Source organism: Amblyomma mixtum, chromosome 2 (assembly GCF_055824585.1).
Source record: "Amblyomma mixtum isolate Tamu chromosome 2, ASM5582458v1, whole genome shotgun sequence".
NCBI classification, from domain to species: Eukaryota; Metazoa; Arthropoda; class Arachnida; order Ixodida; family Ixodidae; genus Amblyomma; species Amblyomma mixtum.
Window position 1 is genome coordinate 36,590,381 of NC_143013.1, and position 17,754 is coordinate 36,608,134.

The 17,754-nt window shown below is 43.8% G+C and overlaps 1 protein-coding gene across 2 annotated transcripts in view; it reads left to right on the plus strand.

Annotated features, from left to right (window-relative positions):
* Nucleotides 1-6,166: 6,166 nt before the first annotated feature.
* LOC149358990 (MFS-type transporter SLC18B1-like) overlaps nt 6,167-17,754 on the plus strand; it is a 44,631-nt gene continuing 33,043 nt past the window's right edge. The window contains exon 1 of one of the 2 annotated variants that reach the window (XM_089571165.1): nt 6,167-6,303. The gene's annotated coding sequence lies outside the window, so the exon portion shown is untranslated. Of the gene's footprint in view, nt 6,304-12,723; nt 12,846-17,754 lie in introns of those variants that run through there. The other variant, XM_089571166.1, reaches the window with a different exon arrangement.

The following is a 17,754-nucleotide window of genomic DNA, read 5'->3' on the forward strand; positions in this document are numbered from 1 at the left end:
TTCTTGTCTAGTAGCGTTAGCTCATGCTTCAATTGCACACACTGTGGTTATTTCGACCAAATTCTAATTCATTCCTTCGGCCCCGCCGTGGTGGCTCAGTGGTTACGGCGCTCGGCTGCTGACCCAAAAGACGCGGGTTCGATCCCGGCCGCGCCGGCCGAATTTCAATGAAGGCGAAATTCTAGAGGCCCGTCTGCTGTGCAGTGTCAGTGCACGTTAAAGAACCCCAGGTGGTCGAGCCCTTCAAGACGACGTCCCTCATAGCCTGAGTTGCTTTTTGATGTTAAACCCCAATAAACCAATTCATTCCTTCGACATCACTCCCGCTTCTATTGCTTCAGGAAGACCCACTGTTATTGAGGGAAGACTTATATGTCTCGCCAGTTTTCTTCAATTCCCTTTTTTTTTAGATAGATAGATATAGATCTTTATTTCAGACAACAAGGTCTCGGATACAGGGGCAAAAGGCAGATGCACTCTGCCTGACGGGGCCCAAGCACCCGACACAATGCTCAGGACAAGCGGCAAAAGAAGCAAGAACTTACATTACAAGCAAGAACATTACAGGAAGCAAGAACATTACAAAAAACAACACATAATTATACAAGGTAAAAGTAGGAGGAAGGTGCATACTTTTGCAATGACATAATTGTAGTAAATAATTGCAAGGCACATCACAACAAGAAAAACACGAGAATTCACAGAGTTGACGAAAACACAGGGACATCAAGAATTTCTGCGTGAACAACCCTTTAATCATTCCGGCGAGAAAGGAGGTAAGCTTTAGCATTTCTATTGAAGGACTTTTGGGAAACAGATTTCTGAATAATTTCTATGGCCTGTGTATGTTTGTTTAGAAGACTGGGAATTAAATATGAAAGCATTTCGGTTCCATAGTTAGCCCTTACGAATGGTACTCTGTAACTGACGTGTCTTAATTTATAAGGCGCGTCACTACTAGAGTTTAATTGAACATATTTAGTGGGATGATGTTTAAAATCGTTAAACACATAAGAAAGCAGTTTCAACTCAAACAATTCATTGACTTTTAGAATAGAATGCTTAGAGAAGTACAAGCCTGTATGATCATTGTATGCAAGGTTTTCGACATATCGTATTGCTTTTTTCTGTAATGTTATCAGCCTCGTGAGGTTAGTTTTCGTTGTAGATCCCCAAACAAGTAAATAATAATGAAGATGTGATTGAATTAGGGTATAATATAATTGCCACTTCAGCCATTTCGGAACAAGGTCTCGAAGTTTATATAATACACATAATGACCTTGATATGCTGGCATGAATCTTATTAATATGCAGGGTCCAACTCAAGTGTTCTTCAAAGATTATGCCTAAAAATTTGTAGGAAGAAACACGCTCAATTACGCAATTTTTGAATGTAAGCTTGATTTCACTGTTATCAGGCTTGTTACGTGCCTTAAATACAATAAGCTTTGTTTTATTAACATTTAACTCTAGTTTATTTACATTCAACCATAAAGACAATTCTTGTAACCATGCATTTGCCTCAGCCTGAATATTACTAAGATGCATGCCAGAAAAAATACACTGGTATCATCTGCATATGAAATTATTGTGGGAGTTTGAGGGATGGCTATTATATCATTGATATAAAGAATGAAAAATATTGGACCCAAAATAGACCCTTGTGGAACACCGTATATTAATTGTCCAGGTTGTGATTGATGACCATTCAAACATGTATACTGCACGCGACCGGAAAGATAAGTACGGATCAGATTTAAGGCAACTCCTCGAATGCCATAAAACGGTAGCTTATAAAATAAAATACCATGTTTAACTGAATCAAATGCCTTCCTAAAATCTAAGAAAAGTCCAACTGTAAATTGTTTGTCATCCATATTAGAAAATATTTTTTCCTTTATACTAAGCAATGCCATTTCTGTTGACATCTTCTCACGAAACCCGAACTGTTCGTTAACAAAAATTTGTCTGTCGTCAAAGAACTTACACAGTCTGATTTTGATCAAATATTCCAGCAGTTTAGAAAACAAAGGGAGTACAGATATAGGTCTACAGTTGTTTATATTGTCATAAGGGCCACCTTTGTGTAAAACAACCACTCTGGCAATTTTCATACCATCAGGAAAAATACCTTAAACTAACGCGTTGTTACATATATGCTGCAAGGGCAAGCTAATGAGATCGGCAACAGCAATAATAGGCTCGGCCTTAATTTCATCTGCGCCTGCCGCACTGGATTTGTCTAGGCTTCTTAGGAATGTGAATACTTCATGTTCACTGCAAGGATTCAAGAATATGGAACTACCAATTGGAGAGGCAATATACTGAACAATTTCATGATTTCTGTCCTGCTTCTGAGATGATTCGCCAGAGGATAGGAAATGAGCATTAAACTTGTCTGCCAAAGCAGCTGCCAAATATAGGCTCATTAAAATCTCAGAATTTTGTTCAACTACACTTCATTTGGCCTACATCTTGCACGATGATTTCAGTGGCCTGCATGATAAAGTTTACTTCGTTTTTTTTAAACCATTCCAGCTTTTCTATGTCCACTTTCTCTTCATGCACTTATCGCGAGATTTCCTCACAATCCTTAGACTATTGCTTTTCGCACATTACCTCCTCGATTATTCTTGAAGCCGGCACTACATTTTCTAATTATATTTCAGCCTCTGAGCTTCTCCTTTGGCAACAAAATGGCGAACTGCAGTTTTACTTCCTTCAAAGACGTTTCTACACGTTAATAGAGCTTTTTCAGCTATTTCATTTTCATTTGGTGATGGTATGTAGACCTGTACTACTTTCAAATTGCATCGCTTATGGAGATATTCTACTAAGAATGCTACAATTTTATTAATGGAAAATCATTCTTTTATGCGTCGGTTATTGATGTGACAGAATTAGAGTTCACGTCAGGAGCAAACTCCGTAGTCCGTTGTGACGAAATGTACTGATTGGTCGAAAGAAGTCACTTGACCTTTCGACGTCATCACAGTCTCCCACCCTGGCAGGTGGCAACCCGGCCACCGGATTGGGAGCAACCTGTCCAACTTGGCAGGTAGCAATTTATTTATTGGTCTAGAAACGTCACGTGACCTTATGACGTCATCACAACCTGGCCAATGGATTGTGAGCCACTTAGTTTCTAGAAAGCAACCTAGATAGCCTTAGACTTGACGTCAAGAACTGCCCTGGCCCATCCGGTGTCACTAAATTAGTTTATTGGTCGAGAAAGGTATGGCGTCACAAGTTCTCGTGACTCCATAGAAACCAATCACAGGTTGCTACCCAGATGAGGCAAATTCAAAAATGCATCGCTACTTACAATCAATTATTGATACATAGTGTATTATTAGACGGACTGAGATGTATTAGCAGATGTATTAAATCGGATTATTAGAAGGATTAATGAGGAATGATTAATTAGTGCGAATAAGAACATTAATGATTAATGAGTGCGAATAAGAACATAATGGATTTGTGATCAATGTCGAATGGTCATTCCAAATCTAGATCAAAGTCAAAAATAGGAAAAAATGTGGTATATGCAAATGTCGGCGCCTTCACAGCCTAGCGGATACCTGCTACTGCAGCCAGCAGTCCTAATATGACGGTTGATGTACCGGCAGTTGCAAAGACACTGACGCACACGCATGCACCTACCATGATAATTAGTGGTACGGAAGAGATTTTCCTACCACACCATACCACGTAATAACATATCTTACCAAATCATGCCATACAATTCCATAACATGGTAGAGAGAGGGTGTGGTGGATGGTCCTTGGCGATCACAAAATGAACAAGGGAGGGGAAAACCTCAGGTTGCTTGAGCCAACGTTTCGACAAGGGGACTTGTCTTCGTCTGGGCAAAGCGTTCATCATTGGCAGGGATTAAATAGGGCCTTAGCTCCGAGGAGGAAGGCCCCGGGGGTGGGGAAGGAAAGTGGTGTGATAGGGGAGGGAGGTGAATCTTGATTCGTTGGTTGGTTGGTTGGTTTATGGGGTTTTACGTCCCAAAGCGACTAAGGCTAAGAGAGACGCCGTAGTGGAGGGCTCCGGAAATTTCGACCACCTGGGGTTCTTTAACGTGCACTGACATCGCACAGTACACGGGCCTCGAATTTCTCCTCCAAAGAAATTCAGCCGCCGCGGCCGGGATCGAACCCACGTCTTTCGGGCCAGCAGCCGAGCACCATAGCCACTGAGCCACCGCGGCGGGGCTCTTGATTCGTTAAGCTGCAATAGTGGAAAAACTTATATCTGGGGCGTGTGTAATGAACAAAGGCTTTGAAGGGGCTGCGACGGGGGGTTGGCGCTGGGTGGACCTGAAAAACTCAGATAAGAGGATTAGGCAGCGTGGTACAGGGAAATTAGAACAAAGCAAACAAAATAGGCTGGCACTGGAAGGAGAAAGAAAGGGGGGGGGGGGGGGGGGGGGCATTTCCAAGGAAGGAGAAGCCAGGGGGGTGGGGGGGGTCAGATGATCTAATCCTCTTATCTGAGTTTTTCAGGTCCACCCAGCGCCAACCCCCCGTCGCAGCCCCTTCAAAGCCTTTGTTCATTACACACCCCCGGATATAAGTTTTTCTACTATTGCGGCTTAACGAATCAAGATTCACCTCCCTCCCCTATCACACCACTTTCCTTCCCCACCACCGGGGCCTTCCTCCTCGGAGCGAAGGCCCTATTTAATCCCTGCCAAATAGGAACGCTTTGCCCAGACGAAGATAAGTCCCCTTGTCGAAACGTTGGCTCAAGCAACCTGAGGTTTTCCCCTCCCTTGTTCATTTTGTGAATTCCATAACATGTTCACTGTGACATGCATAATTTACCAGGTGTCCCAGCTAAAGATCACTACGCTTTTAAAGAGACGAAGCCTTGCCCATTGGAACCAAATGAGGGCTGTTAGGAGTCGTGTGGTTTAGCCGGCAGTATTTTTTTTGAGCAAAAGCTCTGCTTCACGACCAAGGCTGCAAAAGCCAGACCATTGCGGAAGCCTTGACCATTACCTTGACAATGAATAAATATTGCTGTGAATGAGATTGGAACCCGTGCGGCGCGAAACGATCAGCTACGCTGGCCACTGCATGAGAGCACTATGCTATCCCTGCATTTTCTTTTAATACCTATATAAATATGCTATCACTGCAGCCGATAACGACTCGTGTCGAACTGCAACACCCTCTCGCGCTGTGCAGTTCACATCATCGTCTTCTTCAACGTCTATATGCGGCACGAAAAGATATCAGCTTAACCTCGATCAGAGATTAACCTGAGTCTAATATCGTCGCCAGACGAGCCGAAAACCCAGAAAAGCGAAACTATGAGCCAATCAGGCTAAACGCATTCTTTCGCACGTCTTTGCGAAGAAGATTTTTGAGAAGAAAAATATACAACACACTAGGTCACAGGACTCTCATCAGCCCCCAGTTCACTGGGAGAGGACACAACGTCTGTTTTAAAAGCTTAGTTATCTTTAGCTGATACACACAGTTTATAAAAATACAATGACAAACAAAACAATAGGCCACATTTACCCTGCCTTCTCAGCATGATATGGAAGCTTATCAATGAAAAAAAATCACAATGATAGTCGACGATGCATGGCGATGAGGATGAAAAGAACCCTGTTGATAATCAGTACCTATTTCTTCGGCTCTAGCCACTGAGTGCCCAGTCCTATTGGAGAGGACTTTCCAAGAATTATTCTGCTGTTACGCGATTGCAGTCAACTGGACAAACTCTGCATAAAAATGCAGGGAGTGGGGACAAAAAGCTGCTCTGAGGCAAGCTTGACTGGGTCCCCACCCCCTTTACATGGCAGTTTGTGCAGCAGTTATGGATGAAATGTTGAATGTTTAAAAGAGAACAATTTACAGCACAATTTACACAATTTATTCGGCCCTACACACTGAGTGCCCAGTCCCGTTGGACAGGACTTTCCAAGAATTATTCTGCTGTTACACGCTGCTAGTGCAGGTGGAACAAGTCTGATAATTTTACTTCCCCTATTCATCTCAGCCGAGCAACGCGATTTATATATCGGATTGGCTTGTCGTTTGGCGCATTCGAAACGAACACTATACAGCGCTCCTCGCCAGACTGCGCTCTAGTCCCAGCCGTGCGGCAAGGCAAGAACGCGTGCCAACTTGGCCCTCCACCTCCACTTCGAAAGCGCTGCTATTTTGGAGGCCACCCCAGCCCGTACCGCCCCGCTGTCTGCTTCGCCCTGGCAGTGTGTTCCACTCTCCAGTCTCAGACAAGACAAGTCTGCGGGATTACAATGGCGTCCGCCCAGGTAAACGAAGGAACGATGAGAGGTTGCACTCTAAAGGCAGACTGTAGCTTAGAAATGTCGAGCACATCACGAGATTTTCTCTCTTTTGTACTTTCCCTAGCATGTCGTTCATCATTCTCCGTCTTGAACGCCGCATGCTGCGCAGTAGTTCCTATTCCAGCCACTCTTTTCTTCCATCCTCGATATAAACCCCGCTTTTTGTGTCAGCCGCCTGTTTATTTGCCGTATTTGTAAAGGCAGGCCGAGCATAGCCGCTGAAATGTGTAAGATAGTCGTTTTCGTGGATTGTTTACCATTACGCGTTTATTTATTTACTTATTTTGCGTACGGCATGCGTACAATCAGAAATGAACCAAACGTGAACAAGAAAACTGAGATGGCAATACAAAAACACCAACAGATTAGCTCCTGGAGAGAAAATACAAGCGAGGTTGATTAACAATTCTCAAGAAGAGTCCTCGCGCTTTCGAAGTGACATTGCTATCTGCTAGTATTGAGCTACCCTTGGCTAAGAGCTTCTGATTTTGGCGTTCACGGCTCAGTTGTCTTGTTAGCTTTTCATTTCTTGCCAGGAAATAATTTCATTGCAATATTATCGAACCTGATGAGAAATGATAATGTTTATGAAACACGTTGCCATGAAATATGGCACATTCCATCAGCGCGCACCAACTAAGGCCCTCAGCCATTACGCGTGAGATTACCGTCCCTACTAAATATTCGTAATCTATGAAAAAAAAATTCAGTAAGCTAAAAGAAAACGTAGAAGACATCTTTTCGTACAGATTTTGTAACTTTATCAAACGTGTCGCTTTCTCTTGTTTTTTCCTAACGTTACTATTGTTGGCTTTGTTATCCTGTATTCACCAGCACTTCCCTCCTGTCCTCTGTTTTACTCAGCTATTAACCATGTATCTACCTTGTATCATTACCGGGAATGTTTTTACTAGTATATTGTGATTTTTTTCTGCACAGTTATTAATAACAAAATTGTTCATTTAGTTTTCAGTCATGACTCTTTATGTTCTGAATTACAAATTTGCAACTGACGATGCAAACTATCATTTATACGTGTCCGTACGCACATGAATTGTTAAGGGCACAGACCCTGTCAAGCTGTCTTCAGCTTTCTGTCTTTGCTCCCGACCTCTGTAAAGATGTCGAATAAAAATGAATGAATGAATGAATGAATGAATGAATGAATGAATGAATGAATGAATGAATGAATGAATGAATGAATGAATGAATGAATGAATGAATGAATGAATAATTAATAGTACTTCTGCACTTTACGTTCTCTGCTGCACACGACGGAGATACGTTGGGTTAAACTAGACTTGATCTAATGCAAAAATCTCTGAAATGAAGCGCACTTGCGAGGCACATCTTTGCAGAATTAGGTACGGTTGAGGTATATTTAACGAGAGAGGTATGGTGAACGGCATCGTTCACTATGCCTTTAGGTATTCATGTTCGCAAAGGTACTAACAGCAACCATCGAAACGAGAACAAAGCGATCGAAGCAGGAACAGCAAATTGAGAGGACCTAAGTCGGAAGAAGCTCAGTACTAAATCAGATAAGAATTCGATGTCGTGAAGACTTAACCAACCTCGCCTGAATTTCCTCACAAGCACCTAATATCTTCGTGTTCTTGCGTTCGCATTTGCCTTCTTTTGTTCGCGTTTCGTTTTTTGTTGATAGTGTTCATGCGTATAGTCGTTGGCGCTTGTTAGTGACAGGCCCGGAATGTCTTTAGTAAGCGTTCGCATTAAGTTCGATGTCTCTTCGCCACAGGGTCAATTTTCACTGCTGATCTCCGTTGAACCGGCCGTATTAGGAATGTAGGAGTAAGATGAAGCATTTTAGAATACCGAAAGACTCTGCTGTAGCGCGTGTTGTTTCAGAAGAGCAAGGTTCTGGGCTAGTTAAAAGGAAGAAACAGCGCGAAGAAACACGGACACACGAAGGAATGACGCAAACACGAGCGCTGACTCACATCTGTTGTTGTTTCCGTACAACTGTGTTGTTTCCATACTGCAATTCATTACGAACATACGTTTGGTGTCGCTATTTAAAGTGATAGTCTAGAGATCCTTCCACAATTTAATTTTGAACTAAACAGACTCGCGTCCCTCTATCTCAGAAGAAACGACCGCAATCAGAAAGCTTAGTGTTTATTTCCTGCAAGAGAACATTAGTGTACTTTGGTTAAAGTGAAGCCGTGTAAGCTTCATGAGGTATAAGAGTGAAAAATCGTGAAATGATGATGATGAAAATATTTCGAAAACCAAAAAGCCTTGGCTTACGGGAAGTCTGCTCAAGTCCCTAGTCCGAGAGACCTTTGGTAAAAGCAGCTGCCCGTGTTCTTTCGACAAGGGTTCGTTGTTCCTCGAGGTCCGAGCTTGACGGGGCCGCCTCCCAGCCCTCCCACCTTGGCTGATTTATTTTGTCAAAAAACATTATTTAACTTCTTAATATCCGCTTAGCATCCACCTGCAGTGGCCATACCGCCAATATGCAACAAATTTCGGTATTTGACTTCAGAAAAGAAAAGTAATATCGGCCTGAAAGCCAGCCGTACTTTGGTTTGGCTTATTCTTAGCTCGGCTTTACTCTTTATCGGCTTTGGTTCATTCTTGAATATGCTTCATGAAATAAGAAGTCCGTTTTCACACCCGTTCTGTGCGGCAAATTTGGGCCGCCAATGTGGGGCCAACGGAGCGCATATTTACAGCCTGGAATAAAAAAAAAGGAGTTAACTGCAGAAAAATCCCAAGGGGAATGTCTTTGCTCTCAATGTCTTTGGTTCTCACGCAGCTTCCACCCTCTCCGTTCGATGACGTTCTACGTCACACCTGCGGTAACTCAGGACGTTCTACGTCCGCCGCTTATGAACGTGGGTGGAGCTGATGAACACTCTCAAGGTTAGGTTGTTACTTGTAAAAACATAAATACCCCCGAAAGCAGAAGATCTGACAGCCGTCGCCGTAGCTCAGAGGTAGAGCACCGGACGCGTAATTCGGAGGTCGTGGGTTCGGATCCCACCGGCGGCAGTGGTTGTTTTTTCTTCTGTTTTTCTAATCAATTAGCTTTAAGCGATAACAAGTTCAGTAATATCTAAATTGATCAACACCACAAAATAAAAAATAAAATTAAACATCCCCTGTGCCCCTTGGTTTCTGTGGCTGTTGGCTTCTTTCATATTTATAACGAGCCCCTCATTCATTCCCCTTTCCTTGTTTGCTTAATTGCTTAACGAGGGCCTCGGTTCTGGCAGCCTTGACGCCATAGGAAGCATAAGAGGGTTCTCACGCAGCTTCCACCCTCTCCGTTCGATGACGTTCTACGTCACACCTGCGGTAACTCAGGACGTTCTACGTCCGCCGCTTATGAACGTGGGTGGAGCTGATGAACACTCTCAAGGTTAGGTTGTTACTTGTAAAAACATAAATACCCCCGAAAGCAGAAGATTTGACAGCCGTCGCCGTAGCTCAGAGGTAGAGCACCGGACGCGTAATTCGGAGGTCGTGGGTTCGGATCCCACCGGCGGCAGTGGTTGTTTTTTCTTCTGTTTTTCTAATCAATTAGCTTTAAGCGATAACAAGTTCAGTAATATCTAAATTGATCAACACCACAAAATAAAAAATAAAATTAAACATCCCCTGTGCCCCTTGGTTTCTGTGGCTGTTGGCTTCTTTCATATTTATAACGAGCCCCTCATTCATTCCCCTTTCCTTGTTTGCTTAATTGCTTAACGAGGGCCTCGGTTCTGGCAGCCTTGACGCCATAGGAAGCATAAGAGGGTTCTCACGCAGCTTCCACCCTCTCCGTTCGATGACGTTCTACGTCACACCTGCGGTAACTCAGGACGTTCTACGTCCGCCGCTTATGAACGTGGGTGGAGCTGATGAACACTCTCAAGGTTAGGTTGTTACTTGTAAAAACATAAATACCCCCGAAAGCAGAAGATTTGACAGCCGTCGCCGTAGCTCAGAGGTAGAGCACCGGACGCGTAATTCGGAGGTCGTGGGTTCGGATCCCACCGGCGGCAGTGGTTGTTTTTTCTTCTGTTTTTCTAATCAATTAGCTTTAAGCGATAACAAGTTCAGTAATATCTAAATTGATCAACACCACAAAATAAAAAATAAAATTAAACATCCCCTGTGCCCCTTGGTTTCTGTGGCTGTTGGCTTCTTTCATATTTATAACGAGCCCCTCATTCATTCCCCTTTCCTTGTTTGCTTAATTGCTTAACGAGGGCCTCGGTTCTGGCAGCCTTGACGCCATAGGAAGCATAAGAGGGTTCTCACGCAGCTTCCACCCTCTCCGTTCGATGACGTTCTACGTCACACCTGCGGTAACTCAGGACGTTCTATGTCCGCCGCTTATGAACGTGGGTGGAGCTGATGAACACTCTCAAGGTTAGGTTGTTACTTGTAAAAACATAAATACCCCCGAAAGCAGAAGATTTGACAGCCGTCGCCGTAGCTCAGAGGTAGAGCACCGGACGCGTAATTCGGAGGTCGTGGGTTCGGATCCCACCGGCGGCAGTGGTTGTTTTTTCTTCTGTTTTTCTAATCAATTAGCTTTAAGCGATAACAAGTTCAGTAATATCTAAATTGATCAACACCACAAAATAAAAAATAAAATTAAACATCCCCTGTGCCCCTTGGTTTCTGTGGCTGTTGGCTTCTTTCATATTTATAACGAGCCCCTCATTCATTCCCCTTTCCTTGTTTGCTTAATTGCTTAACGAGGGCCTCGGTTCTGGCAGCCTTGACGCCATAGGAAGCATAAGAGGGTTCTCACGCAGCTTCCACCCTCTCCGTTCGATGACGTTCTACGTCACACCTGCGGTAACTCAGGACGTTCTACGTCCGCCGCTTATGAACGTGGGTGGAGCTGATGAACACTCTCAAGGTTAGGTTGTTACTTGTAAAAACATAAATACCCCCGAAAGCAGAAGATTTGACAGCCGTCGCCGTAGCTCAGAGGTAGAGCACCGGACGCGTAATTCGGAGGTCGTGGGTTCGGATCCCACCGGCGGCAGTGGTTGTTTTTTCTTCTGTTTTTCTAATCAATTAGCTTTAAGCGATAACAAGTTCAGTAATATCTAAATTGATCAACACCACAAAATAAAAAATAAAATTAAACATCCCCTGTGCCCCTTGGTTTCTGTGGCTGTTGGCTTCTTTCATATTTATAACGAGCCCCTCATTCATTCCCCTTTCCTTGTTTGCTTAATTGCTTAACGAGGGCCTCGGTTCTGGCAGCCTTGACGCCATAGGAAGCATAAGAGGGTTCTCACGCAGCTTCCACCCTCTCCGTTCGATGACGTTCTACGTCACACCTGCGGTAACTCAGGACGTTCTACGTCCGCCGCTTATGAACGTGGGTGGAGCTGATGAACACTCTCAAGGTTAGGTTGTTACTTGTAAAAACATAAATACCCCCGAAAGCAGAAGATTTGACAGCCGTCGCCGTAGCTCAGAGGTAGAGCACCGGACGCGTAATTCGGAGGTCGTGGGTTCGGATCCCACCGGCGGCAGTGGTTGTTTTTTCTTCTGTTTTTCTAATCAATTAGCTTTAAGCGATAACAAGTTCAGTAATATCTAAATTGATCAACACCACAAAATAAAAAATAAAATTAAACATCCCCTGTGCCCCTTGGTTTCTGTGGCTGTTGGCTTCTTTCATATTTATAACGAGCCCCTCATTCATTCCCCTTTCCTTGTTTGCTTAATTGCTTAACGAGGGCCTCGGTTCTGGCAGCCTTGACGCCATAGGAAGCATAAGAGGGTTCTCACGCAGCTTCCACCCTCTCCGTTCGATGACGTTCTACGTCACACCTGCGGTAACTCAGGACGTTCTATGTCCGCCGCTTATGAACGTGGGTGGAGCTGATGAACACTCTCAAGGTTAGGTTGTTACTTGTAAAAACATAAATACCCCCGAAAGCAGAAGATTTGACAGCCGTCGCCGTAGCTCAGAGGTAGAGCACCGGACGCGTAATTCGGAGGTCGTGGGTTCGGATCCCACCGGCGGCAGTGGTTGTTTTTTCTTCTGTTTTTCTAATCAATTAGCTTTAAGCGATAACAAGTTCAGTAATATCTAAATTGATCAACACCACAAAATAAAAAATAAAATTAAACATCCCCTGTGCCCCTTGGTTTCTGTGGCTGTTGGCTTCTTTCATATTTGCTCTATCTAGTTTGTCTACCGGCTTACGATGACCCCGTCCACTAAGCCGCCACTCTCCCTCATTATTTCTCGTTTTGAGGTCGGCGCAGAAGGAACTGCTAGAAAAGGAGGAGCGGAGTGCAAAAATCGATAACGTCGCCACGGAAAACACGTTTTCTAGTGCGCGAGGTCGAGGCCAGGTGGCGCTGAGCTCAGTGTTGTCTCTGACCCTCCGGTGGGTGCAGCCGGCGACCTGAGTTCTGTGGCTAACACTTGAGACTACCGAAGGCAACGCAAGGCAAGGCGGACTAAGAACAGCGCGGAGGTGTGGAGATGGCAGTGATGAAAAGGGCGCATTCAGGTGAGATTTGGTACAGTATATGGCAGCACTGAGCGGCGCGACGACGCGATGGCAGCGCCTGTACAGCGGATATTATATGGAGACCCGGTTTCGCATTGCAATGCGTCCGCTTCTCGGAGAGTGCTATCGCTTGTCTTAAAAACTCTCACGGTGCTGTGCCTGTGTGTCAGCGGTAGTGACGTAACCCAACTTCTCCGGTAGCATGTAACATGTGTATTTTCCCAAAAACCAAACGCGTTAAGCTGTCACTGACGTGAATACTTGCATTCGACAGGTTTCTGCTTATTTAGATGTCCAACAGTTTAGAAAAAAAGTTTTGAAAATTTGGAAAATTGTAATACACTTTAAGAGAAATATTGAAGGTAATGTTCCATTCTTGTGATATGCAGCAAATTCTTTCTTTTAAAGTGTTTCCATTGATCGCAACGAACAGTTAAAACTGCCATTTAAAAACAATGGGGAAAGCTTTTAACAATAGCAGAAATATTCATAGCGAAAAAAATTTCAAGGCTGCCGTCCGGTGATCTGAGGATATATTGATTGTTATAGTGAAATCTTACATTATATGAAAAGAGTTTCCTCAAAAAAAGGTTTCCCGCACAAAAATGCTTTTTCACAGAACAGTTGGGTATGTGTGAATGATTTGGCCTCACTGCCAAATGCCACAGCAGCGATCCGGCTGACCTTATTGGAAATATCTCAAGAAAGCCGCCATTATCTGTAAGAGCATTAAATAGACCTGTTCGTCGAGATGTTTCGTGCGGCAGCTGCAAAACCCACCTTTTAACTTTAACGGCCGGAACACAGTTGGTGAGCACTCTGCTAACGGTTATATAACAATTTATTTCGCACTCCTTCGCGAACGATCCTGCTCAGCTCGACCGTAAACGCCAGTTACACAGGAAGCAAACACGTTCCAGGCCATTACCAATATTTAGCACAGCTATCGCAACAACACTTCTCAACTGTCATGGGATTCCTGTTGACAAAGACATTTAACTATGGGATACACGACGAGTGAAATGATTTCAACATTTTTCATTAGTTTTGTGTGTATATAGAATGCGTTTTCTCCGCACTACAACGCTCGCGATTCCTTCATTCCTTCTTAACCTCTGGTTGTGTCTTCTCCAACAAAATCCATCGTACCTGGTCACAGAGCGTGCAATCGTGATCCTATGCATAGCACATTATAAGCCATTCTCAATGAATGCAACGCATACAGCACTGCGATAGAAAACAACTTAACCAAAAATTGGCTGCATTTGGCGAGTGCCTTTCCTTGCCAAGGTAATCACACTTTCCGAATTAAAAAACACCAGCAGAAGCTGCACTGCTTCAACAATGCAGAAAAGTCGCAAAGCGCAAAACATGCCTTGAAGGTGCGTACCAAAAAATTTACGCTTTCCTTGTATCTTTGGACACGAATGGCGCTTATGTAATTAGTTTAGTTTGAGACTTTTAACTCCTAACAAAACAAAAAGAAGCAATTCGGTAATCAAATTGTAATTGAAAATCGCTAATTTAAAACTAGCTCAATCATTCCCTCTTCCTGAAGCGTCACTGCAAATCCCTGTTGAATTCATCAAGCTGTCCGGCTGTCTTGTTCGCTAACATGCATTTATTACAGCAGTTGACATTAAAACATCGTTAAAAAAATGCAGTGCATATTCAGGACAACCTTCTTATGCACGAGTTGTGACAAGCTGCTCTCTGCAGTAGCAATGTTTGGAAGATGCGCGGATGACGTTCAAGACACACGACGCGTGGCAGCAAAGCGCGCGTAGACAGAATTGAGAGCCTCATTCCATTTCTGCTGAGCGCATCTCGAAAAAAGCGGCTTACTATCTCCTAATAGAACTTATAGACCGGCCTTACAGCAAGACTGTTTCTTTCTTCTACATTGTCTATGAAGCAACAACAAATGGCAACGAAATATAGCTTTCTTGCAGCATTCTTGAGCTAAAATTAGGCGAACGAAATTCTAAACGTATCGCTATTTTTGCGCGCCTACGCAGTTGTACCTTGAAGAGACTTTTAATCTACCACACCAGTCGCTAACACCAATGCGAAAGGTCCCACTGTCTCTCAGGACGTCTGCTATGCCTTATGCCAACGTCATGTTATTACCGCGTCGTTACCAGGTTCAACGCGTGACATTTCCTTATCGTGCGCTTTACTACAGCGCTCTGCCATTCAAGCTTATCGTTGAGTGACCTGTCCGTCGGAGTGAGCTTGTTGCGGCTCCTTAGGTAAATATAAAACAAATATGCATGTAACTCCAGTCTAGCGCACCACGTGTGAAAGCGTATAGCGACCATGAGCCCCTACTTGGAGATTCTCGCTCGCATCAAGGTCGCCTCCAATGAAACCACCTTGTCTTTTATTAATGCGAGAAGGATTACATGGCGTATCAACATGAAAACCCAACGTCGCCCAAAAAGTTGCGGCGTTACGAAACTTGCGATTGGTCAAAACTGTTTGACGTCATTAAAAGACGGGAAATACGAAATGCTAACCAGTAATAGAAACTACTGGTACCTATAACTGCACCAGCTGGAAAGGAATAGAAGAGGATTAGAACATCATTGGAATAGGCTTGTAACAGAATATGTATAAATTTGAATAGAATCAGAATGGCATTACAATACAATAAAATGCAATGTTTTCGTATTGCTCGCACGTAAATTCGTTAAGTGCCCAAGGTAACTTCTCAAAGAAATGGCCCAAAATTTTTATCCAGGGTGCTCCTAATTTCTACTGGTCACTTTTGCTCTCCCCAGGAGGTCATCCCTCCAGATAGCAATACGTTGAACCCACCTAAGTGGCGTAATGCAAGAACCTGGTAACATCTACTAGCACTTGAGAAAGTGCGTGGTACAAAAGGGATCATCGTTTTAATCCATTATTATCCCCCGTCTCAAAATTTCATCCCAGCTGTGCCACCATGCCATCTAGGCAAAGCGTGAGAAAAATAATTTACTGAGTATGATAGCATTTGTCGCCTTGGTTAAAGAAAGCCTCTCTCGCTACTGAGCATTGCGGACCGAGAAGGGGCATTGAAAGGTATACCGGATGTCGATGGTGATGATGACGATGATTATGGGGATACAAAAATAGTTCAACTGAGAGAAAGAGCACCGACACTGCCCAGAGCCGCAAGTCCAGGCATTTCTTTTGTCATTTAGTTTATAAAGCTCGTCGAGGATTTAAACTCATTAGGACTGGAGTTTGTTTTTGTTTGCTCTCTTGCTTTCTTGCCTGTATGTTTACTTATTTATTGATGTTGCACCTTCGCATGAGGCTATAGCATGACGAGATGAAAAATGCACAAACAAATGGTACCAATCAGCAGCATAGGAGATTCTATGAAAGCACAAGGAAACGTGCGCAATAAAAAACATCTCAGCTACAGATTGCAGAATCAAGCTTCTTTCAAAGGCAGATCACGAATGGGGCCAGAAAGGCAGTTCGGAATTTCTTTAGCGCCGGAAAAAAAACTGTAATTGAACAATTAATTACGAAGACTGAAAGGCGAAATTTTAGTCCGTGGTAGCTTTTTCGAGACGATGGGTCAGAAAATTTGAAACAGTTCCCAGTGACTCATATCGCGGATGTTTAACTGATATGTTATTTGTGAACAGGAAACTTGGGGCTCTTGTAGAGGTGCGACCCCATTTCCAGCACCTTGGGCTGGAAATGACGCTGTCATATAGCCCAGTTGGCTGCACTCTTCTTCCAGCTGTGTTCTTATTCTACGCGGCTGCGATAGACCCGAAACAATGGTAACAACGGGAAGCAGTTAGCCTTGAATGTCCCTTTCACTGCTCCCACAATCAACTTTGCACCCGCTATAAACGATCCTGGCGAGTCTCTTATATCTCTCTCGAGGGAATGCAAGACAGCGAGCAGTTTGGTGAGCCAGTTTGTTTTTATTTTTGCAACAACATCCACTGTTGGGCTGTGAAGCACGCTTACTTCAGCAACAAGTGTTACTTGAGTACCTTTCCAATATAGCGCGTTGTCCTGTCCACCTTTCTTGTGAGTGTCTTGTGTTTTGCGCTAACTTTTGTACGAAGAATAATTCACCGACTAGCCCAGCAACAAGTGTTACTTGAGCACCTTTCCAATACAGCACGCTTACTTCCTTACCATAGTTGGCGGACGCCACCTGCAGGGCGTCGTCTGTTAGGGTTTTGCGTGTTCCCTTCTAGCAAAATACTAGTGCCCTTGTTTACGCACCTGCCACGCCACTTGTGTCAACACGCGGTTTCAGCCACGGCTAACAGGAAGCTTCCGACCCGGCAAAGCGTTGTTGATTGCAGCACGATAGAAGTGCCAGACTCCTGCCGTTTGCAGCAAACTTTATTTATTTGTGTGCGTGTGTGTGTGTGTGTAGCAGAGCAGTGAAACGGTATGCACTCGCGAACTCATACATATGGTGCGATCTGTTTAGAGGCTGTGTTTGGTGGGCAGAAAGTTGGAAACAAACACACTGCCACTAACGACCCACTTTGGTCGTCACTTCTACTCGTTTTTCAGCCTAAAGGTCAAGGTATTCAATTAACTGCAGCAGGATTAGCCTTAAGCTGTGCTTGGGAAACATACAAAACTACAAGGCTTCTTTGCTGCTACCATCCTACATCCTGGCGATCGCCATTGTTAAAAAAAAAATATTTTCTATTCACTGAGACCAAACCTACCGGCTTACGAAGGCAGCAGCCTGATTTTCTCAACCAATGCGCCTGTTAAGTGTTTTCATTGTGCAGAACAGAGAAGGCGTAAAGCGTGACGTTAAACACATATTGCAGCTTGGCAATGAAAGGACATGAATAAGCAAATCAAAAACTACACCACTAAGCAATATAAGCGCGTCAGAATTTGCTCCTCAAAATAAATTGCGAGTTTT